General features: G+C 43.6%; 1 protein-coding gene across 1 annotated transcript in view; it reads left to right on the forward strand.

Annotated features, from left to right (window-relative positions):
* The window catches only part of LOC145341458 (uncharacterized), a 49,348-nt gene that overhangs the window by 26,154 nt on the left and 10,043 nt on the right, over window positions 1-13,151 (forward strand). The window lies entirely within an intron of this gene.

A 13,151-nucleotide genomic window follows, 5' to 3' on the forward strand; every position in this document is an offset into this window, starting at 1 on the left:
GTATATGTTTATTTGTTTGTTTATTTATTAATATCACAAGTAAGGCTTACATTAACACTACAATGAAGTTACTGTGAAAATCCCCTAGGTGCCACACTCCAGCACCTGTTGGGGTACACTCAGGGAGAATCTAGCATGGCCAATCATCTGAGCAGCACATCTTTTGGACTGTGGGAAGAGCAATTTCCGGCTTGGGTTACTGTGCATGCAGAGTCTGCACGTTCTCCTAATTTCTGCATGGGTTTCCTCAGGATGCTCCGATTTCTTCCCATAGTCCAAAAGACGTGCAGGTTAGGTGCATTGGCTAAATTCTCCCTCAGTATACTCGAACAGGTGCTAGAGTATGGCAAGTAGGAGATTTTCACAGTAACATCATTGCAGTGTTAATGTGAGCTGACTTGTGACAATAATAAATAAAGTTTAAACTTTGAAACCAGAGCAACCAAAGGAAATGCATGCAGACAACATGCAGACTCCACACAGACAGTGACTCCAGCGGGGAATCAAACTCATGTTGCTGGAGCTGAGAGGCAGCAGTGCTAATCAATGGGCCACTGTGCCGCCCTCATCTTTCTTCATCTTTATCCTCTTCCTGTTACTCTTCCTTTGATGCTCCTTTACCATTCTGGGAACCCTGACTATCCCAAATGGAATGGTGCAGCCAAATTTGTCCAAGCACCAGAATCAAATGTTCAGCATTCTGGTTATTGCTGTTGTGATTCTGTTACTCCTGGGGTTTTTGTTGCACATTTCCTGCCTGACAGTGCTTGAGGTCCTCTGTGAACTCTATATGTCATGAGAAACATCTCTAGAGGGTAGTCCTTGTCTCCACAGAGCTATACACTAACTCAGCTTCAAGATGTGTAAAACACTCAGAGGCAGCAAAACAGATGCCTTATGACAACACCCTGAAAATCTTACACAGAAATACATAATGGGCTTTCTGTGGCTGCAGACCATCTGAACACTACTGGATTGACCTCCCTTTAGGGTAATGGATACTCCTGGATGTGGATGGGAGTGCAGAATGCCAGAGGGGAGGGGGAAGCGGGGGTGACATGATTTCCACACTTAGGCAACCAATGATTGCTTGTAGCTCTTGTAATCAACCACAGCAGCAAATCCTAACATTTACTCATTCTGATTGTTCTCATTAGTGGGGAGTGTACACAAATGAAAAACCTAGCATCAGTCACCTGGGAGTTGCGCTTGTGGGCAACAGATTGTGAAATTGCATAAGATTTGCCATACTGGAAGGAGCTGGAGGCAAACAAATACAGCATTATGGTGACTGTGATAGCCGCTGGCAATGCTTCCCAACTGGTTCACTTAGCAGGAGGTCTTCTTCCAGGAGGTTGCAAATATTAGTGACCACCTGGTGGTGCGCTGTTGCTCTGGCTGCTGTTGCTTTGGCTGCTGTTGCTCTGGCTGCTGTTGCTCTGGTTGCTGTTGCTTAGGCTGCTGTTGCTCTGGCTGCTGTTGCTCTGGCTGCTGTTGCTCTGGTTGCTGTTGCTTAGGCTGCTGTTGCTCTGTTTGCTGTTGCTTTGGCTGCTGTTGCTCTGGCTGCTGTTGCTCTAACTGGCTGCTGCTCTGGTTGCTGTTGCTTTGGCTGCTGTTGCTCTGGCAGCTGCTGCTCTAGTTGCTGTTGCTCTGGCTGCTGTTGCTCTGGCTGGCTGCTGCTCTGGCTGCTGTTGCTCTGGCTGCTGTTGCTCTGGCTGGCTGCTGCTCTGGCTACTGTTGCTCTGGTTGCTGTTGCTCTGGCTGCTGATGCTGCTCTCCCAACTAGTCCACTTAGCAGGAGGTCTTCTTCTAGGAGGTTGCAAATATTAGTGACCACCTGATAGTGTGTTGCTGGTCTGGCTGCTGTTGCTGCTGCTGTGGCTGTCACTCTGGCTGCTGCTGCTCTGGTTAGTGTTGCTGCTGCTCTGGCTGTCACTCTGGCTGCTGCTCCTCTGGTTGCTGTTCTGGCTGGTGTTGCTTCAGCTCTTGTCAATGGTGTTGTTGTGCATTTTGTTTCTCATCTGAGGTCCAGAGCATGTAAGTTGCACCCATGCTGCAGTGAAGGCTGACAACTAAGTAGTACAGATCAAAGGAAAATATAATCCAAACAAGAAAATATTGGAAATTGCCTCTAAAGCAGTGAAAAAAATAACTCAGAACATTTCCTGTGGGCAAAAGCCTTTCACTTAGGCAAGGAGGCAAGTGTCAGATCCGTTTTCTAAGCCATTGTTGCCTGTCATTGGGTCAACCCCATCAATTTGAATTGTCCTGTTGCTTGGTTTCCAGGGAGAGTTACACAAAGCTCAGTTAGATTTCAGCGATTATTTTATATTTTTGGTCCCTAGTTTTAGTTTCTCATACAAATGGAAAAATTGCATTACCGTGTTGAATTATTCATTAACTAAAATTGAATTAAGTTCCCGTCTTAGATGCCAGAAATTTCCCCTTTTACATTTATTAAGCCTGTCATGAAGAGATCATACAAATTATGAATTTGGAGCAGTAGTAGGCTATTCAGCCCATTGGGCCTGCTCTGTGAAATCTGTGTGATGTGGATGTGCCGGCGTTGGACTGGGCTAAACACAGTAAAAAGTCTGACAACACCAGGTTTTAGTCCAACCGATTTATTTGATAGTAAACGCACAAGCTTTCGGGTTAGTCCTGACAAAGTTCACCTGACAAAGGGACTAACCCGAAAGCTTGTGCGTTTACTATCAAATAAATCGGTTGGACTAAAACCTGGTGTTGTTAAATCTGCGTGCACAGAGGAAAGCCAGAATTCTGAGTTAAACAGGTGCTTAATAGTCACTTTTTACATGTTCCAATCCCACCTGTTTCACAAAAGCCATCTAGATACTGGAAGTGGAAGAAGCTCAATTAAAGGTGGATTCAATGTGTTCTTGCTGGCTTCTGGACGTGTCAACAGTTTTAACTGTTTCTTAACCTGCTGCCTGAACTGAAACCCACATATCTGGACAATTCAAATTTCCCACCATTGCTTTCAGTAGTGGGTCCAAAGGGAACTTCTTTGGAAGAAATATAATTAATATCGCAATATCAGGAATGCATCTTCTAGCATAGATTTCGCCATTCAATGTAGCAGTTTCCAGAGCAGTTTTATTTGCTTAAGCTGACACGGAGGACCACTGTGACCTCCATAATGCACCATTAAAGGTAACAAAAGCATGCAATGAAATTATGAATCGGTTGAATTCAGTTCCAAATGTTTTTTTGCTCATGTGTGTTCCCTTGGATTTCCAACTAAATTTGAGGTGTTCAGTCCAAAACCTCTGTATTGAGGAAGCCAGACATCCAGAGTTGCTATGGGAGGATATAATCAGGCAGGAATTCATTAGAAGGACTCATTAGATTAGCCTTTTATCAAACCAGGTTAGACTGACACAAGGGAGGAAAATCCTTCACCAGAGATAAAAAGAAAGGCAGACAGAACAATTTATAAGAAAGTATACCTAATGAAGTCCTAAATAATTCACATACTATGAAGTTCAGCCATTTTCCTTGTATCTGAACTTAGCAGCCATTTTGTGTGTCAGAATGTCTCACAAATAGCACTGAGGTATTGACCAACATTAACCTGTGTTTTTTGGTAGAGTTCATTGAACACAGAACGTTGTCCAGAACCAGTAAAACTTCCTAGCCTTTTTCAAATAGCACTTCACATTCTAGATACTCTCTGGTTAAGGACATTTCTCCAAAATTCCCAGTTAGATTTCAGCGATTATTTTATATTTTTGGTTCCTAGTTTTAGTTTCTCATACAAATGGAAAAATTGCATTACTGTGTTGAATTATTCATTAACTAAAATTGAATTAAGTGCTAGTCTTAGATGCCAGAAATTTCTTCTTTTACATTTATTAAACCTGACATGAAGAGATCACACAATTATGAATCTGGTGCAGGAGGAGGCTATTCAGCCCATTGGGCCTGCTCTGGCATGGATGATCTGATTGTGGCTTCAACTCAATTTTCCTGTCTACCCCTATACTCTTTGATTCACTTGTCAATCAAGAATATATATATCTAACGCAACCTTAAAAATACTCAGTGACCCTGGCTTTGCGATAAGAACATATGACTTAGAAGCAGGAGTTGCAAATGCACCGTAGGAAGCATTTTTTCTGGTTGTGTCAAAGCTTGGTATGGCTCCTGCTCCACCCAAGACTGCAAGAAACTACAAAGGCCTGTGAATGTAACCCAATCCATCACTCAAACCAGCCTCCCATCCGTCAACTCCGTCTACACTTCCCGCTGCCTTGGAAAAGCAACCACCATAATCAAGGACCCCATGCAGCCTGGATATACTCTCTTTCACCTTCTTCTGTCGAGAAAAAGATACAAAAGTTTGAAATCACGTACCAACCGACTCAAGAGCAGTTTCTTCCTTGTTGCCATCAGACCTTTGAATGGCCTTATATTAAGTTGATCTTTCTCTACACCCCAGCTATGAATGTAACTCTACATCTGCATGCTCTCCTTTCCTTCTTCTGTATGTACTCAATGAACGGTATGTTTTGTCTGTATAGCGTGCAAGATAGAATACTTTTCATGTACACTAATACACGTGATAACAACAAATCAGATCAAACCAAATAATCCACAAGAAGCCAAAATAAATTATTCAGACAGAGTATAATCAAGCAGTCACATTCTCTTCAACTATTGATACCCTGTACATATTATTCCAATCATCGCTTCAAGTGTTGGTCAAACATTCTCTATTTCTCAGTCAGACATTTTTAAAATTCTTTTCCTTTTGGATCTAGCTCTCATGTGGAGCTGAATAATCTCCCATATTATTTATACCCCTAACAAAAACTCCCCCTATCTAGGTGACTACAAGAGTTGAGGACTGTGAAGTAGGTTGACTAGTTTTCTAAGCAACTAGCATGTCATTATGTTACATAACTTAAATGCATATTTGTTTTACTTAATGCAATTTAGTTACAATCACATGTGTATGTACTCCTTATGCTTTGTCTTGCTGCATTGTTGTTACTGTAGACTATAGGTTGTGGGAAGAACTTCCCTCCTGTCCCAGGACTTGTCAAGTTTAATTCAAGGATTATGTCAGTCCAGTATCAACTGTCTCCAGTTTTCAACGTCATAGGTTTGACAGAGCGCAACCTTTCCAATGTTGAATTGCTCATTGGTTGCAAAGTTGAATTGTGTATAAGACTTAGACACTAGCATTTTATTGTCTCGCTTTTATTAATCTCAGCATCAAAATGCATAAGCAAAGTACAATCAAGCATGGTCATGCACTTTTCAGATTCAAATACCCTTCAGGTACTATGCCAGATACCTGTGAGTATTGTATACTTAAAAACTAAATATCAGGGCCTATCTACACATTCTGCCAAGTCCTGTGTTCTCCTTCACAAAACATAAACAGAAAATGTGGAGAATCTCAGAATGTCTGACAGTATCTGCAGAGAGAGAGAGAAAACAGAGCCAACATTTTGGGTCAGGATATGATCCTTCATCAGAGCTGAAGAAAGGAAAATCAAATAAGATTTATACTAGTGAGGATGAGGGTTGTGCGGTGGGGGGGTGCTGTAATTGATAAGAATGACATAGGCAAAAAGACAAAAGGAATGTAAATGTTGATGATAAAGGCTGAGAATGGTGCTGACAGAGTCCCTTGTTCTCCTTATTGACTCTTTTCTGCCACATGATTTCATATTGTGCTTTCCCCTCAGTAATGTTTGGGCTTATCTCTCATCTTGACATTTAATCTGCTGGTTCTAGGCTAACTCTATTATCTTCTCTTGTTCAACAGGCTGTCAAACCTTTTCATTATCTTGGAGACTCAACTGACTCCTCAGTCTTCTCCTTTCAAGAGAAAAAAGCCCCAGCCTTTTCAATTTTTCCAGAAACACACAACATATCTCAAGTCTGGAAGCATTCTAGTAACAATTTCCAGCACCTTCTCCATTGCTTCTGTTTCCTGTTTATACTGTGGAATCCAGGACAGTTTACAATATTCCAAATTTGATCTAATCAATGCAAGTTTAACAAGTTGGAATTAATTCGCCTAGAAAACAAACCTAGTGCTTTGCTTGCTTTAAAAAGATGGCCTTACTGATTCTTTGTATCTATATCCCAGATCTCTTACCATTGCTTTATCCCATTTAGATATTTTTTCATAGGCTATGCGGTCTCCTTATTCTTTCTACCAACATGTACCTATTAAAGTTATCATTGTTGAAGTGAATTTGATAATTACACCCATTCTGCCTTCCTGTATTTTGTCACAGTCCTTGTCTACATTAGCTATATCCCACTATTTGATGTTATCTGCAAATTCTGAAATTGTATTTCAGATTCCAAAGCCTAATCCATTCATGAAAATGGAGAACAATAGTGGTGCCGTCATTGACAGTATTTGTTACAAACTCAAAGAATTACAGTGCTTCTTGTACCATGTCTTAATTAACTCAATGAAAGGTGGCTTCTCTCAGCCCTGTGCCTCATGGCAGAGGTCAGCTGACTACAACAAGCCAGATAGGACCTTCTGACATGATTGCATTTCAAAACCAAAAACATCCTGCTTTCCATAAGAAACTAAAGTTAAATTTGCTAGCACTATCATGTGTAACAGTAAGTTACCCAAGTTGCCCATGATACCACAACTGTTCTCGTGCATTAACAAGCTGTTCATTATACCAGTCAGTTTCCGCATATGCATTGTATGTATAGTCATTAAATCATGCAGGTCTCTTAATAGTACACATGCATGTTTCCATTGACTGTTCACCTGGGTGATGTTCTTTCTCTGGGGAGTGTGTTTTCTGTGGTGCTTGTTGTTGTCGTGTTAACTGTTGTTGGAGATACTTGGTCCTCTGTATAGTTGGGGATATCCCATCTTCATAATCAGCAGCGTTATATGCCTGCAGTTCCACAGGTATATTTAGTCATTCACTTCCATTGCATATAATCAAGGTGACAACTACTCTATGCATGTCCCAGGTTTCCATGTGTGCTGATTCTTGTTGAGAGCATTGAAAATCTGTTCCCTGCCTAGCTCTCCAATGCTCAACTTTGGCAATGATTTGGCTGCTTTGTCAAAATGAAAGTTGACTTTCTGTCTTGATTTTTGCACTCAGGCCTGTTGCTACTTCTGGTGTCAGTAGTTTTTTTGCTTTTGGAAGAGTAGTTTGGGTATAGTCAGCACGGTTTCGTGAGGGGTAAGTCCTGCTTCACAAATTTGATTGAATTCTTTGAGGAGGTAAGTAAATGTGTAGATGAAGGTAGAGCAGTTGACGTCGTATACATGGATTTTAGTAAGGCATTTGATAAGTTTCCCCATGATAGGCTCATGAAGAAAGTAAGGGGGTGCAGGATAGAAGGAAATTTAGCCAATTGGATAAGTAACTGGCTGTCTCATAGAAGACAGAGGGTGGTGGTGGAGGGAAAATTTTCAGACTGGAGGCCAGTTACCAGTGGTGTACCACAGAGGTCAGTGCTGGATCCTCTGCCATATGTGATTTTTATCAATGACTTAGAAGAACAAAGAACAAAATCAGCCCGGGAAACAGGCCCTTCGGCCCAATGAGCCCGCACCGCCATCTCAACACCACCAGTCCCCCTCTCCACCTGCAACCCCTGTCTAATGTTTTATGGCCATCCATAAGATGGGGCTGAAGGGTGGGTTGGTAAATTTGCTGATGACACCAAGATTGGTGGAGTAGTGGATGAGATGGAGAGCTCTTGTAGGCTGCAAAGAGACATTGATAGGATGCAGAGCTGGGCAGAAAAGTGGTAGGTGGAGTTTTATCCTGATTAGTGCGAGGTGATTCATTTTGGTAGGACAAATTTGAATGAGGATTAAGGGTCGAACGGCAAGGTTCTGAGGAATGTGGAGAAACAGAGAGATCTTGGGGTTTATATCCACAGAGCTCTGAAGGTTGCCACTCAAGTGGATAGAGCCATGAAGAAGGCTTAAGAACATAAGAACATAAGAAATAGGAGCAGGAGTATGCCATCTAGCCCTTCGAGCCTGCCCCGCCATTCAATAAGATCATGGCTGATCTGTCGTGGCTCAGCTCCACATTCCCACCCTCTCCCCATAACCCTTAACCCCTCTCTTATCAAAAACCCATCAACCCGCGTCTTAAAAATATTTAGCGAGGCAGCCTCCACCACTTCAACAGGCAGAGAATTCCAGAGATTCACCACCCTTTGAGTGAAGAAGTTCCTCCTCAACTCCGTTCTAAACTGCCCCCCCCTTTATCTTGAGGCTGTGCCCCCTAGTTCTACTGTCTTTTTTGAGCGGGAAGAGTCTCTCCACCTCTATCCTATCCATCCCATTCATCATCTTATACGTCTCAATGAGATCTCCCCTCATTCTTCTAAACTCTAACGAGTACAAGCCTAGTTTATTCAGCCTCTCCTCATAGCTCAACCCCCTCAACTCCGGTATCAGCCTAGTAAACCTCCTCTGCATTCCCTCCAAGGCCAAAATATCTTTGCGCAGGTGCGGCGCCCAAAACTGCACACAATACTCCAGCTGCGGCCTCACCAATGCCCTATACAGCTGCAGCAAGACCTCCCTACTTTTATATTCAATACCCCTCGCTATGAAGGCCAGCATCCCATTCGCCTTCCTGACCACATGCTGCACCTACAAGCTGGGTTTTTGCGACTCATGCACAAGGACCCCGAGGTCCCTCTGCACCGTCGCCTGCTGCAGTTTTTCGCCATGTAAGTAATAGTCCTTCCTACCATTATTCCTACCAAAGTGGACCACCTCACACTTGCCAACATTAAATTCCATTTGCCATTTCCTGGCCCATTCGCCCAGCCTATCTAGATCCTTCTGCAGACTCTCCACACCCTCCGCACAATTTGCCGTTCCCCCAATCTTGGTGTCATCAGCAAATTTCGACACCCTACATTCGGTTCCCTCCTCCAGATCATCTATATAAATGGTAAAAAGCTGAGGCCCCAGCACCGACCCTTGGGGCACTCCACTAGTGTGTTAGTGTTTATTAACAGGGGATTTGAGTTTAAGAGCCATGGGGTTATACTGTAACTATACCGGACCTTGGTGAGACCACATTTGGAATATTGTGTGCAGTTCTGGTCACCTCACTATAAGAAGGATGTGGAAGCATTGGAGAAAGTGCAGAGGGCATTTACCAGGATGCTGCCTGGTTTGGAGGGTAGGTCTTATGAGGAAAGGTTGAGGGAGCTGGGGCTTTTCTCTTTAGAGTGGAGGAGGATGAGAGGTGACTTAATAGAGGTTTATAAGATGATGAGGGGGATAGATAGAGTGGAATTGCAGAGACGATTTTCTCAGGTGGATGTAGCTGTTACTAGGGGGCATAACTATAAGGTTCATGGTGGAAGATATAGGAGGGATGTCTGAGGTAGATTCTTTATTCAGAAAGTGGTTGGCGTGTGGAATGCACTGCCTGCTGTAATAGTGGAGTTGGACACTTTAGGAACTTTCAAGCAGTTATTGGATAGGCACATGGAACACACCAGAATGATAGGAAATGGGATAACTTGATCTTGGGTTTGGACATAGCTCGGCACAACATCGAAGGTTGAGGGGCCTCTACTGTATTTTACTGTTCTATGTTCTATGATGTTAATCTTTAGACTGGACTATTTCCCATGCTTTCAGTCAGCATGTTTCTCCACTCAAAGATTACCTGGTATACATCAGTGCTAGATTTTCTTGATTTCTTGATGATTCTTTTAGTAATTTTCACTGCTGCCTCAGCCTTTTCCATTTGACAGTAATAATATAGAGATGATGTATTGTGTTACATTTACCAATCCTTCGTGAGACAGATGAATTAATTGCTCATGAACTCACAAAATAACACAATCGTACAAATTTTATAGTGCAGAAAGAGGCCATTTGGCCCATCAAGTGTGCAGTGACTCTCACTCCCCTGTCTTATCCTCATTGGCTTGCACATTTTTTTCAGATATAATCCAATTCCCTTTTGAATAGTTCAATCAACCCACCACTACTCAGGAACTTTGTACCAGACTCCAACCAACATCTGGGTGAAAATGTTTTTCTTTACTGAACTGAACTGAGGGCCATTATCACTCATCACAATGTCTGAAATCCGTAACGTAAGATTTCCATAAGATCTCACATTTTATTATGGCATTCACAACTTCTTCATGGGGAGTGTTGCTCCTGACATGATGTACAGCTGCTGGTGTTGCTCGTATGTCACACCCAAATGATATCTCCAGAATCAAAGTAACATTTTTTGCAGTCACTTTGGAGCAGACAGTACGGGGTTAGAGAAAAATGCTTTGAAGTGGCTTGTGGTCAGATTTCATTGTTAGGTTGTCTCTCTCAAGCAGGTAGTAATGAAATTGCTAACAAGCAAAGCTAGGCATTCTTTCTCAATCTGAATGTAGCATCATTCTGTTGTGTTAACGTCCTGGATGTAAATGCAACAGGATTGTCTGTGCTGCTCCAAGACCTGTCTTGCTAGTGTCACTTGCCAGGTGACTTCACAATTGATGTTATAGTATTTCAATAATGGTGCTGTGATCACTGGATGTTTGATTTCAGTGAAAATTGCTTCTTGCTCTGTGCCCCCAGTACCATTGCAAATCCATAGCAAGTGAGCTTGCGTAATGTTTCACACTCCAATGACAAATTAGGCAAAGAGATTTTGCTAGGAAGTTCACAAATCCAGCATGCCATTGCACTGCTCTCACATTTGTTGCTTGCTGCATTGTTGCCACCGTTCTCACTTCATCAGGATCCAGGCAAAAACATTTGTTGTCAATGCATGATCCATGCACTTGACTTCAGGCATTTTTTTTTGCAGTTCTTTCACTTATTCAGTTTCAGGTTCACCTGGTGAATTCTCACACCAAATTCTGATTGGGCTCAGCCATGATTTCTTCCTTTGTAGCCCCATAACCTTAGACGAGCGGGTCATCCACTATCCACCCTGGGAAGATGATTGACTAGCACTGTGGCTTAACACTGCTGCTTCACAGTGCCACGGACCTGGGTTCAAATCTGGCCTTGGGTCACTGTCTGTGTGGAGTTTGCACATTCTCTCCGTGTCTGCCTGCGTTTCCTCCGAGTGCTCCAGTTTCCTCCCACAATCCAAAGATGTACAGGTTAGGTGGATTGGCCATATTAAATTGCCCCTTAGTGTCCCAAGATGTGTAGGATAGGGGGATTAGAATAGGAAATACGTGGGGTTAAGGGGATCAGCGTGATAAAAACATGGGGCTCTGGGGTTAGGGCATGAGTGAGATGCTCTGTCAAAGAGTCAGTGCAGGCTCAATGGGCCTGTACTGTAGGGATTCTATGATTCTATCTCATGCAGTATACATTTTTACACTTTTGGGACCTTGGAAATTCAAAATAGCATGCACAATCATCTGTACCTTTTAAAGAGCATCCGGAATGTACTGATAAAAATTCTACTTTTATCCAGTTTCATTTGCCAGTAATCATCCTTCTCATCCAGGGTAACAAAGACCTTTGATTTGAACTCTTTCACCTTAACCGCTATGAATACATCACATGCATACATACTGGGCCAGATTTTACCAATCGGAGGCTAAGTGGCAGATCCAGAAGTAGAACGGATCTGAGTGTGGAATCCTCATTCCAGTGCGTCCATATGCTTTTTGCCAGCTCTGGCCTGGTCCATGCTGTGGGGCAGGGCTTAGCGCTGCTGGAACGATCGGAGCTCTGAACTGTGCGTGCACAGATTGAAAAAAAACTGAAACAGCACCCCGGGCGCAAAAGACAAAACAGAGAGAAAGCTGGGGGGTGGCGTGGTGAAACGGGGGGGGGGGGAGGATGAGCTGCAATCAGACCCCCCTGGGACGCAGCCTATCCCCCGCAATCAGACTCCTTCGGGAGGCAGACCCCCGGCAGATCCCCTCCACGGTCAGACACCCCCAGGAGCCAGCCCCCACCCTCATGATCAGGTTTCCCCCCTCCCCCCCTCCCCCAGGAGGCAGGCACCCCCCTTGGCAGAGCACACCCCCAACCTACCTGGATTGCTGCTCTCCCTCCACCATCCTTCTGACCTGCACTTGTTGATGTGGAGATGACGGCATTGGACTGGGGTGAACGCAGTAAGAAGTCTCACAACACCAAGTTAAAGTCCTGTTGGAGTTTAACCTGGTGTTGTAAGACTTCCTACTGCACTCGTTGGACAGCCTGCAGCATCTTCCTGGCCTTCCGCTGGCGTCTCCCGGTGGAAGGGGGTGCGCTCAGATGGATCTCTGGTTGTTGGGGGGGTCGGGGTGAAGGAGGAGGGGGGGGACGATGGACTTGGGAGATACTCCACCACCCCCTCCCCCCCGCCAACCAGAGATCCATCTGAGCCTGTGCACCGCCCCCCCCCACCCTGTCCCCCTGCCTCCTCCGGGGCTGTCCAATGAGTGCAGCAAGAAGTCTCATATAAGTCTCACATATAATATAAAATAAGATGGATCCCCTGCCACCATCTCTGTGCCACATGGCAGAGGTCACATGACTTTGGCAAGCCGGATAGGACCTTTCTTACATTTTAAAATCCAAACACTACTGACATAAATACTAGCACTTTTCGCCTGAATTTTATTGGTTAGGCATATGGCCCAACATCATCAGAAAATGCATGTCAACAGTATGTGTAAGCAAATAGCAGGGCATCAACCTGAACTTTACAGGTAGCTCAGCAGCCTTAACAGCACCACTGGGAATGTTGGGCACTGCAGCCACCAGAAGTAGGCAAAAAAACTTTAAAAACAATGCCAAGTGCTGCAGGGTAAGCTCCTGTTGGGATATCATGAAGGTTGTGTGGGATGCTTTCCCTATCCCGGTCCGTTTTTTGCTTTAAGACCATCTTGCCAAGCTACCTACATGTCTTTGGATAATAATTTTGCCTCACTGGCATAATTAGATAGTTGTTCCTTCACATAATCATTTCAAATAAATTGATCAGATAGTTTTTTGGTAGTACTGCTCCATGTTAATTGCCATTTAATGATTTTAGAAATGTATGCGTTTGAATGGATTGGATTGTTTTTTTTAATCAATCCATGCTTTCCTATACTTAATCTGGCTCTGCATACATTTCTTGATGTATGACAACTGGGGAAAGCTGCTATGTTCATAATTTAGGAATTAGAGT

This window comes from Carcharhinus amblyrhynchos, chromosome 3, assembly GCF_965287045.1.
Source record: "Carcharhinus amblyrhynchos chromosome 3, sCarAmb.v2.hapA, whole genome shotgun sequence".
Taxonomy (NCBI): Eukaryota; Metazoa; Chordata; class Chondrichthyes; order Carcharhiniformes; family Carcharhinidae; genus Carcharhinus; species Carcharhinus amblyrhynchos.